The sequence below is a fragment of the Hemiscyllium ocellatum genome, unplaced genomic scaffold (genome assembly GCF_020745735.1).
Source record: "Hemiscyllium ocellatum isolate sHemOce1 unplaced genomic scaffold, sHemOce1.pat.X.cur. scaffold_1673_pat_ctg1, whole genome shotgun sequence".
Classification (NCBI taxonomy): domain Eukaryota; kingdom Metazoa; phylum Chordata; class Chondrichthyes; order Orectolobiformes; family Hemiscylliidae; genus Hemiscyllium; species Hemiscyllium ocellatum.
In genome coordinates this window covers 1-10,235 of record NW_026867845.1, presented here as the reverse complement: position 1 = coordinate 10,235, position 10,235 = coordinate 1, and the positions used below count along the sequence as shown (strand labels likewise).

General features: G+C 44.1%; 1 long non-coding RNA gene across 1 annotated transcript; it reads right to left on the bottom strand.

The window, feature by feature from the left end:
• Positions 1-1,555: 1,555 nt before the first annotated feature.
• On the bottom strand, positions 1,556-9,004 carry LOC132810336 (uncharacterized). The gene is made up of 3 exons (XR_009642788.1): positions 7,815-9,004; positions 6,061-6,791; positions 1,556-2,969 (listed from the first exon to the last, which is right to left on the bottom strand). It is a non-coding gene; the product is annotated as an uncharacterized LOC132810336 (long non-coding RNA).
• Between the last annotated feature and the right edge of the window lie 1,231 nt (positions 9,005-10,235).

Below are 10,235 nucleotides of genomic sequence, written 5' to 3'. Positions count from 1 at the left end.
AAGAAACTAACTTGTTAATTTCTGTTTAAAAGGAGGTCTGTGTCACTCATATTTTAACAGATTACGAGGTGAGGTGAGCTTTTCTGCGTGTTTGATTTTAATTAACAGAGTGGTTCGACTCCACCTTGTAAATGTCCATCCACGCTCACCCCATTTCCATGCAGTTGGCCCATATCCTTCCAGTCCTTTCCTACCCAAATATTTATCCAAACGCATTTGAAATGTTGTTAATTTACCCCCCTCAACTACATCTGCGAGTAGCTCATCCATGTACCAGCCTCTGTGGAAAGAAGTGGCCCCTCAGGTTCCCCTTTATTCCTTTCCTTCTAACGTTAAACTGATCCTCTCTCGTCCTCGATTCTCTACACCTTGGAAAAAGACTGAGAGCATTAACCCTATCTATACCCCTCGTGATTTTATACAGCTCTATAACAACTCCCCCAGTCTCCTACACGCTAAAGAAAATGTCCTGTCTTGTCCAACCTCTCCCTATAACTCAGATCATTGGGTCCTGGCAACATCCTTGTAAATTTCTTCTGTACTCTTTCTAAGTTAATAACATCCTCCCTTAAACAAAGTGACAAAACCTGAACACAATACTCCAAGTGCGGCCTTACCAAAGTCCTGTATAACTGCAGCATAAATTCCCATCTTCTATACTCAATATCCTGCCTGATGAAGGCCAATGTGCCAAATGCCTCCTTCACTGCCCTGTCTACCTGTGACTCCACTCTCAGGGAACCGTGCACCTGAGCACCAAGGTCTCTCTGCCCCCTGCACCCCTTAAGGCCCTCCCATTCACCATGAAACTCCTACCTTGATTTGAATTTCCAAAATGCAAGACCTCACGCTTCTATATTAAATTCCATTTCTCGGCCCATTTCCCCAACTGATTAAGGTCCTGCTGCAATTTCTGATAATATTCCTCACTGATCATGCTCCCACTTACTTTAATGTCATCTGCAAACTTATTAATCATACCTTGTACATTCTCAACCAAATCATAGATACCAAACAGCTATGGACCCAGCCTCCAGTCTGACAAACATCTTTCCACTAAACCCACTTCTTCCTACCATCAAGCCAACTGTGTATCCAATTGGACAGTTCCCACGCATTCTACATGTTGTAACCTTCCTGAGCAGCCTGCCATTTGGAAACTTATCAAACCTCATCAAAGCACTCTAAGAAATTTGGGAAGCATGATCTATGCTGTCTATGCTGACTGCTCCGAATCAAACCCTGTGTAAGTAATGGGTGCAGTCAATGATATGCTGTCCTTCATTGTAAGATGATTCGAGTACATAAGTGAAGCCATCTTTCAGCTGTTGTAGAACCTTGCTGAGAGAGCATTTGGAGCATTCTGTACAGATTTGATGTCCTTTGTAAGGAATGGTTCCCGTACCATAGACACGGATGATGGTAACATGAGGATAGAGTGAGGAAGCTGAGTGTTTAACCTGTAGAGTGTGATAGACGAAAAAATGGTGATGCTGAAACATGAGGAGTGGCAGGGGTCTCTTATTTCCAAAACAGAAATTCCATACTTTACCCAGGAGTTATTGGTTTGATTTATTGTCACGTGTACCTCAGTACAGGGAAACACTTTATTTATGAGCAGTGGAGGCAGATCATAGTAAACATGGCCAGACAGATCATAGGGTGGAAATAGACTTGGACAGAGTAAGGCATAACGGTTACATTGAACAGGATGTGCACTAGACAAGATCAACATGAACAAGATCAGCATTATTTGAATTTAGAGAGTCCATCCATCAGTCTAACGTGACTTTCCTAATAGTTTATATGCCTTAATTAACTCTTCCCACGTTATTGTGTAGTCGGCGTGTGAACCCGAACTGAACGTCAGGTTGCTCACAATCCCCAACAGCAGCCACAATACCTTCCATCTGAAACAGGTAGCCATTCCCATCAGCATCCACCCTACATAGAGAACACCAGGCTGGCTTCCCGGAGATGGAAGGAGCCTTCTTGTAACTTCACACAAGACATATGGCTTCCCTCCTCACCGCGAGAAAACCACGTTAAAGTCCCACGTGTGTATCATGACAGACGGAGCTACGAGGAACAACGTGGAGCAGTCTGTGTGTGCAGCCTCTGCTCCACTTGGTCATCATGTTAGAGCATCAATTAGGAGACAGCGAGGACTGTTGATGCTGAAGATCAGAGTAGTTTGCTGGAAAAGCACAGCAGGAGAATCGACGTTTCGAGCATAAGCCGTTCATCAGGAATCAGCATCAATTACCTCATTCTGCCCCGTGTAAGTGCATTGAGGTGGGAATGGCCTCCTACTGTTCCTGTGTAAGTCACTCAAGGGACTGACTGGCTTCTTCCTCGTCCGATTGGGTCAAAGGCCTGATTGTGTTACCCCTGGTTCCTGAATGACAGCTCGATGTGCTGACTAGTGTGATGATGCTGTAGCTTTAAGAAGTTATTTTGTTCTGGTTTATTTTAAGAGAGAGATTGAATGACCGTTACCAAGCTGGCTAGTTAGGACCACTTGAATAAACAACTAGTGAGGCCTTGGGTTTATTTTAATGCAGATGGAATGGGTGTGGTCAGCTTTCACAGATTAGGATTTCTGGGTTTCGGTTTCTCAGTAACATCAGAAATTATTGGGGTCTCCACCGAGTTGAAAGTTTTAGTGAATGTCTCCTGGCAGCTCCTCTCTATGAATTTTCTCTTGGTGCTGTTTTTAAATCCTGAATTGGAGAAATATTTGTGTCATTCAGTGTCTGAATATTCCTTTTTTCCAAGGGCTGTGTTCATGTGATTTTCCAGTATTGGAACAGTTCATTAGTATTAGTTCCTAGATCTATTGTTCTGTTAACTTGTCCAATATAATTACATTATTCTAAATTCTTCTTTCTTTGGTTTTATTTCATCTATCGTATTTAAGCAAATGGGGTTATGCTTCACACCGAGTTGTTTGTCCAGTAACATTGCATCTGGAACAGACATTTTACATTTTCTTTAAAATAAGAAAACATTAGAGTCTAGGCTACCGCCTTCAAATATTGTCGAGGGGCTCTGGTGTGGCCCATCACACTAGAATCCTTCCCTTCTTGAGTAATATGTTGGAGGCACTGAATGGGCTGTCCCTGTTCTTCTCTAATAGTGTCAATGGGTTGAATGACCTCCTCATATTCCTGTGAAACCAGTGTAAGGTGCGGAATGAACTCTTAGTTTACTGTGGCAATGTGTAGTGTCAGACAGTCCTTTATATGAATGTTACAGACTCTTTAAAAGCACAAGCCTCAATGGAGTCCATGTCTTGCTGCACATGGACACAGTCCAGTTCAGGAGCTGACGGGGGCGTCAAATTATTCTGAACATTGTGGAATCCTAGGTGACCATCCCCACTTCTGATCTTATGGCGGGGAGAGTGAGGGTGGGGAGACATTGATGAAGCAGCTGAAGATGTTTGTGAAGAGGAAGCTACCCTGAGGATCTCCCACAGAGGTGACCCAGGACTGAGATGATGAACATCTTCCTTTGTGCCATGTTTGACTCCAAACACTGGAGAGTTTTCTCTGATTCCATTAAGTTCAGATTTGTTCAGCTCCTTGATGTCAACAGAAGCCTTGATATCAGGGTCAATCATTTTTACCTGACCCCTTGTATCAACCCTTTTGTTCATATCAATAAGCCATGGTATAGGAGCAGCAAGGGTTTTCTTCAAACAGGTGGCATTGAATGTCAGGGTTTCTCTTCTCAAGAGTGTTCGGGGAGCCAGATGACTGAAAGTATTTGAAGAGGAGGTAGATGGATATTGACCTGTCAGAGAGTTGAGGGCGATGAGGAATTGGGTATGAAAGAGGATTTGAGACCAAGAGCAGATCAGTCATGATCTTAGTGAAGGGCAAGGCAGGCTTGGGGAGTGAATGACCTGCCCCTGTGTCTGATGTTCTCACATTCTGTTATTGGAAAGTTAGTGGGTGATATTTTCATGAATGTTCTGTTATTGAATGTTGCCATCAGGGAGACAAGAGGATTTTGTGAGCCATCGCTGGGTGAGGTATGGGGGCTGTATTCATAGTGAATTTGGGTCTACAATATGACCAAGAAATAGAGCACAAGTTTCAGAGAGAGGAAGCTCTGTACAGAGAGATGAGGGGCCTCTTTCATACCCAGCTTGGGTTTTATAAGTACACTTCTCAAATCACCTCAAACCGTGTGGGACACCCTTAAAGGGCCGAATGATCTCCTCGGTTTCTGTGCACCAGGTTATAGAAGTAAGTAGCCTCTAAATGCTCCTGCCGAACAGGTTTAATGGGCTGAATGGAACACAGGAACACGGGATTGAGGGACAGGAGTGAGTCATTAGATACATTGAGCCTTCTCCACCAGGCACTAAGATTGTGGCTGATCAGGTTGTGGTCTCAGCCCCACTTTCCTGTCTGCGTCCCATTATCCATGACTCAGTTCTCTGTCAAATATTTCACTAACATAACTGTTAATCAATGTGAACATAGAGGCATAATAAACTTCCAGTGAAGAGGATTCTGATTTGGACATTACTTTCAGAATTTTTTGTCATCCCTCTTATAGAATCAGTGTCATGCAGAACAGAAACAGACCTGTTAGTCCAATCTGTTCACAACGAGCTGATATCACATCTGATCCAGTCCCATTTACCAGCGTTTGGCCAATATCCCTCCTCTTTCAGATACTTTTTAAATGTGCGATTGTAACTGCCTTCACCACTTCCTCTGACAGCACTTTCGGTACACACACCACTCTCTGTGTGAAACATTTATCTTCAGGTCCCTTCTAAGTCATTTGTCCTCACCTCTTCAAACTATGCACTCCTGTTCTGGAGTCCCCTACCCTGGGGAGCAGAACATATCTGTTCAGAATATCTATGTCCCTGATGATTATATAAACCTCTATAATGTTACCCTTCAAGCTCTGACACTCCAGGTGGAAACACCTCAAACTAATCATCCTCTCCCTAAAGCGCAAACCTCCAGTCCTGGGACATCTGTGTAAATCTTTTCTGCAGAAAACCGAGTTGTACGCAGTATTCTTAAAGTGGCCTCACCAACATCCTGAACAGATGCAACATGCCACCACAACCCCTATACTCAATGCTCTGACTGATTAAGGCAAATGTGTAAAATGTATTCTGTACTGCACTGTCTGCATTCGACTCCACTTTCAAGGAACAAGGTACCTGCAGCCCTATGTCCATTTGTTTCAGAACACTCACCAGGCCCTTACCATTAAGTGTACAATTTCTGCTCACAAGCCTCAAGGCTGAAAAATACCCCTCTTTCTTCAAGCCAATTGTGACGAGCTTCTTCTGTATCCCATGTGACCGAACCTTACTAATCTGCCTACCAATCGGAATGTTATGAACACCTTGCTGAGGTCCATAATGACAATATCTACCAAACTGCCTTCATCAATCTTCTGTATCAACTCTTCACAAAACTCAACCAAATTAATGTCCCATGATTTCCCATGCAGAAAGCCACGTTGTCTACCCCGATCAGCCCTTACCTTCCCAAATGTATGTAAATGCTATCCCCCAGAATCCCCTCCAACAACTCACCCACCACCGACATCAGGCTCACCGGTCTATAGTTCCCCGGCTTTTTGGGTCACTGTCTCCTTTTCTAGTCCCACTCCTCCACTGTTCACAACAAATGTTAAATGTAACCAGGTCGGTGATGTGGCCGATGATATTGGTCTCAGACTGGGTCAGGGTCAGTTTTAGGAACAAGTCAGGCTAGTTTCTTTAATCTGCTCAAATAGCACGTTTATGATCCAGAGCAACGCTACTCCAACTATGATGGAATGCTGAATGGCAAACTGGATATTGCAAACAAAGACTCGATATTTCCCGTTCTAACACACACACACACACACACACACACACACACACACACACACACACACACACACACACACACACAGACTTTCTGCAATTTCACGTTAAAGAACCTTGTCCAAATATTTGTGTAACTAATGACAAAAGGAAAAATTGAGAGATTGTCCAAAATGTTATTCTGCTTCTGAAGATATTGTACTCACACAGCTGCTAGCAATGGGATTTTATCCTGGGACAGTTGGAATTGGGCTGAATTCCCTTTGCATTCGGCAGTCAGGAGGTTCCAGGTTAGCACAGTGGCTCAGGAGTTCGCAGTGTTCCATCACAGCATCAGGGGTATGAGTTCAATTCCAGCCTCGGGCGACTATCTGGGTGGAGTTTGCATCTTCTCCCCTTGTCTGCGTGAGCTTCTGATGGGCGCTCCCATTTCCTCCCACAGCCCAAAGCTGTATAATTCAAGTGGGTTGGTCAAATAGTCCACAGTGTTCAGCGATTTCTACTTTAGGTGCACTAGTCAGTGGTAACTGTAAGGGCATGGGAAGGTTACTCTTTGGAAGGTTGGTATGGATTTGTTGGGCCGAAGGGCTTGTTTCCACACTGCAGGATTCTATAAAAATAAGAATGGTAACGATGACAGTAGACTTTTGTTTTAGCTCGTACACGTTACTGTGATGGGGAATAATGAAGGAGAGGGAGTGCAATAGGCTGTTTCTTCTCTGGCAGATGACATTGTCTCCCTCTCTGAGTTGAATCACACAATAATGTCATTCTCTCCCAATACTGGACCATGTGAGGTCTCCTTGTACATTGTCCAAACTATGTCTCCATCACATTCCCTGTTCCATGTCGGTGCATCATTGCTGCTGTCATACACAGAGCCATACCCTGAGCAGAAAATGGTCTTGGTCGATTTGAAGATATTTTTTATATGTCCCTGCGTCATTAAAAAATAAAATGTTTAATGTATTCAGAATACATAGAACATAGAACAGTACAGCACAGAACAGGCCCTTCAGCCCACCATGTTGTGCCGACCACTGATCCTCATGTATGCACCCTCACATTTCTGTGACCATATGCATATCCAGCAGTCTCTTAAATGTCCCCAATGACCTCGCTTCCACAACTGCTGCTGGCAATGCATTCCATGCTCTCACAACTCTCTGTGTAAAGAACCCGCCTCTGACATCCCCTCTATACTTTCCTCCAACCAGCTTAAAACTATGACCCCTCGTGTTAGCCATTTCTGCCCTGGGAAATAGTCTCTGGCTATCAACTCTATCTATGTCTCTCATAATCTTGAATACCTCAATTAGGTCCCCTCTCCTCCTCCTTTCCTCCAATGAAAAAAGTCCGAGCTCAGTCAACCTCTCCTCATAAGATAAGCCCTCCAGTCCAGGCAGCATCCTGGTAAACCTCCTCTGAACCCTCTCCAAAGCATCCACATCTTTCCTATAATAGGGTGACCAGAACTGGACACAGTATTCCAAATGCGTTCAAACCAAAGTTTTATAGAGCTGCAACAAGATCTCACGACTCTTAAACTGAATCTCCCTGTTAATGAAAGACTAAAAACCATATGCTTTCTTAACAAAACTGTCCACTTGGGTGGCCATTTTAAGAGATCTATGTACCTGCACACCAAGATCTCTCTGTTCCTTCACACTGCCAAGAATCCTATCCTTAATCCTGTACTCAGCTTTCAAATTCGACCTTCCAAAATGCATCACCTCGCATTTATCCAGGTTGAACTCCATCTGCCACCTCTCAGCCCATCTCTGCATCCTGTCAATGTCCCGCTGCAGCCTACAACAGCCCTCTATACTGTCAACGACATCTCCAACCGTCATGTCATTGCAAACTTGCTCACTGATTCTTCAATCCGCTCATCCAAGTCATTTTTAAAAATTACCAAGAGTAGAGGCCCAAGGTCAGAGCCCCGAGGAACACCACTCACCACAGACTTCCGGGCAGAATATTTTCCTTCCACTACCACTCACTGTCTTCTGTTGGCCAGCCAATTCTGTATCCAGCCAGCTAACACAGATACCTGTGTTAAAATGAATTCTTTGTTTTAACAAATACAGAAATTGCTGGAAAAACTCACCAGGTCTGTCAGCATCCAGATGCCTTTTACATGATGTAGTTGTACCAGCCTCCACCACTTCCTCTGGCAGCTCATTCCATACGCACACCACCCTCTGTGTGAAAAGGTGCCCCTTAGGCCTCTTCAAAACCTTTCCCCTCTCACTTTCCACCAATATCCTCTAGTTTTGGACGCCCCTAACCTGGGGAAAAGCCTTGACTACAAACCCTATCCATGACCGTTCTGATTTTATAAACCTTTACTGCTGCGAAATGTGACTCCAATCAACACGAATGGCTGTACTTTCAATAATCCTGGGCCGAAATGCTGAAATTCAACACTGACACCTGTTCTTTCTCCATCAAGTCACAATTCTAAAACCAGTTTCATCAGTTTGTTCAGATATATTAGGAGACACTTCTGTGGGATTTACACCTAGACCTTTGTGCCCGGAGGTAGGGACACGAGCACCACTCGGCAATACCCATAAAGCTGTAACATTATTCACTGTGTTTGTCCATCAGCCTGTTATGACATGCTGAGACATACCTCTGCAGCAGGCAGGACATGAATCCACACCTTCTGGTCCAGAGCTAGGAACACTACCAAACAATTTCAGGAATTGGAATCAAACCCAGTGCCTTGGCTCAGAGACAGGGACACTACCCACTACACTACTGTACCCAGATTTTGGGTCACATTTTAAGGGGCAGCGTTCAGCTCGGTGTGGATTTATTATAATCAGGTTACCATTACTGAACTACACAAAACATTTTGTGTTGTTAAACTAGTGCAAGATCGAAATTAACTATGACCATCTTTAATCGCTATTATCTGTAGTCTGCAATATTAGGGAAAGAATTCCTGCAGACACACTCTGCCCAATGAAGGCTCTCAAATAGATATTTATTACTGAACACCAGGCACGGAGAAAGACCATAATTTCTGGTCCCAAAACACCGACCAGTATAACCTAAATCTCACGTATGTCTACCCTCTGCCTAAAACCATGAAATGATACCAGGCCGCTGATTACTGTCCAGCCTCTCCTCCCCACTGACTGTGTCTGCAATCCGTCCCTCCTCCTCTAACCACACAATGCAAACCAAGCTCAGGGTCTTTGTGAAAATCAAGGCCGGACTATGCAGGCCTCCTGGAGAGGGGTGGGCATTTTAAAATTAAACGGGGAAGGTGAGGAGGTGGTAATATCACTCACTGGCCGAGGCGTGGCAGATGGATTTAAGTTTTGATGAATGAGAGGTATTGGATTTGGTAAATCCAACAAGAGCAGGACTTATACAATTAAACGTAGGGCCTTTGGCAGTGTTGTAGAACAGAGACCTAGGCCATCAGGTATAATTCTTTAAAAGTTGCATCTCATATAGATAATGTGGTTAAGAAGGTGTTTAACACACTTGTCTTCAAAGGTCAGACCCTTGAGTATCGAATTTGGGACGTCATGTTGAGGTTGTACAGGACATTGGTGAGACCTCTTCTGGGATACTGTGTCCAGTCTGGACATCCTGCCCGCTCATTCCATAGGCACACCACCCTCTGGGTGAAAAAGCTGCCCTTAGGTCACTTTTAAATGTTTCCCCTCTTACAACTATGTCCTCTAGTTTTGGTCTCCACTACCCCCTTATAAAATACATTGACTATTCACTTTGATATTATTGACCTTGATGTTATTAAGCTGGAGAGGGTTCAGAAGAGTTTAACCTGGATGTTGCTGGAAATGGAGGGATTGAGCTATAAGGAGAGGCTGAATAGGTTGGGACATTTTTCACTGGAGAGTATGAGATGGAGGGGTAACTTTACAGAGGTTTATAAAATAGTGAGGGGTACAGATAAGCTGAAGGGCTGATGTCTTTTCCCTAGAGTTGGGGATTCAAAACTGAGGGATATTTTAACGTGCGAGGAAAACAGATTTACAAAAGTCAGGAAAGGTAATTATTTTAGACAGAAGCTCGCTTTTGTGTGGAATGAACTTCCAGAGCAAGTGGTGAAAGCAGGGACAGTTACAACGTTTATAGGACATTTAGATCAGTACATGGATAAGACATCAGTTTGGATGGTGCTGTGAGCAGCTGCCCTCCCCTCCCCCTCTCTGAATGAATCCCTGTTGGTTTTCACCTCTGCCAATGCCTGTGCAGTGGCGTGGGGAGGCCAGCAGAGGGTGGCATTGCATCACTTTCAGCACCACAGAGAGACTGCCAGACCTGCTCCACACGGAGACACACAGATACACACACAGCAATTGTTAGGACACAACATAGATCTCATCTGGTAATT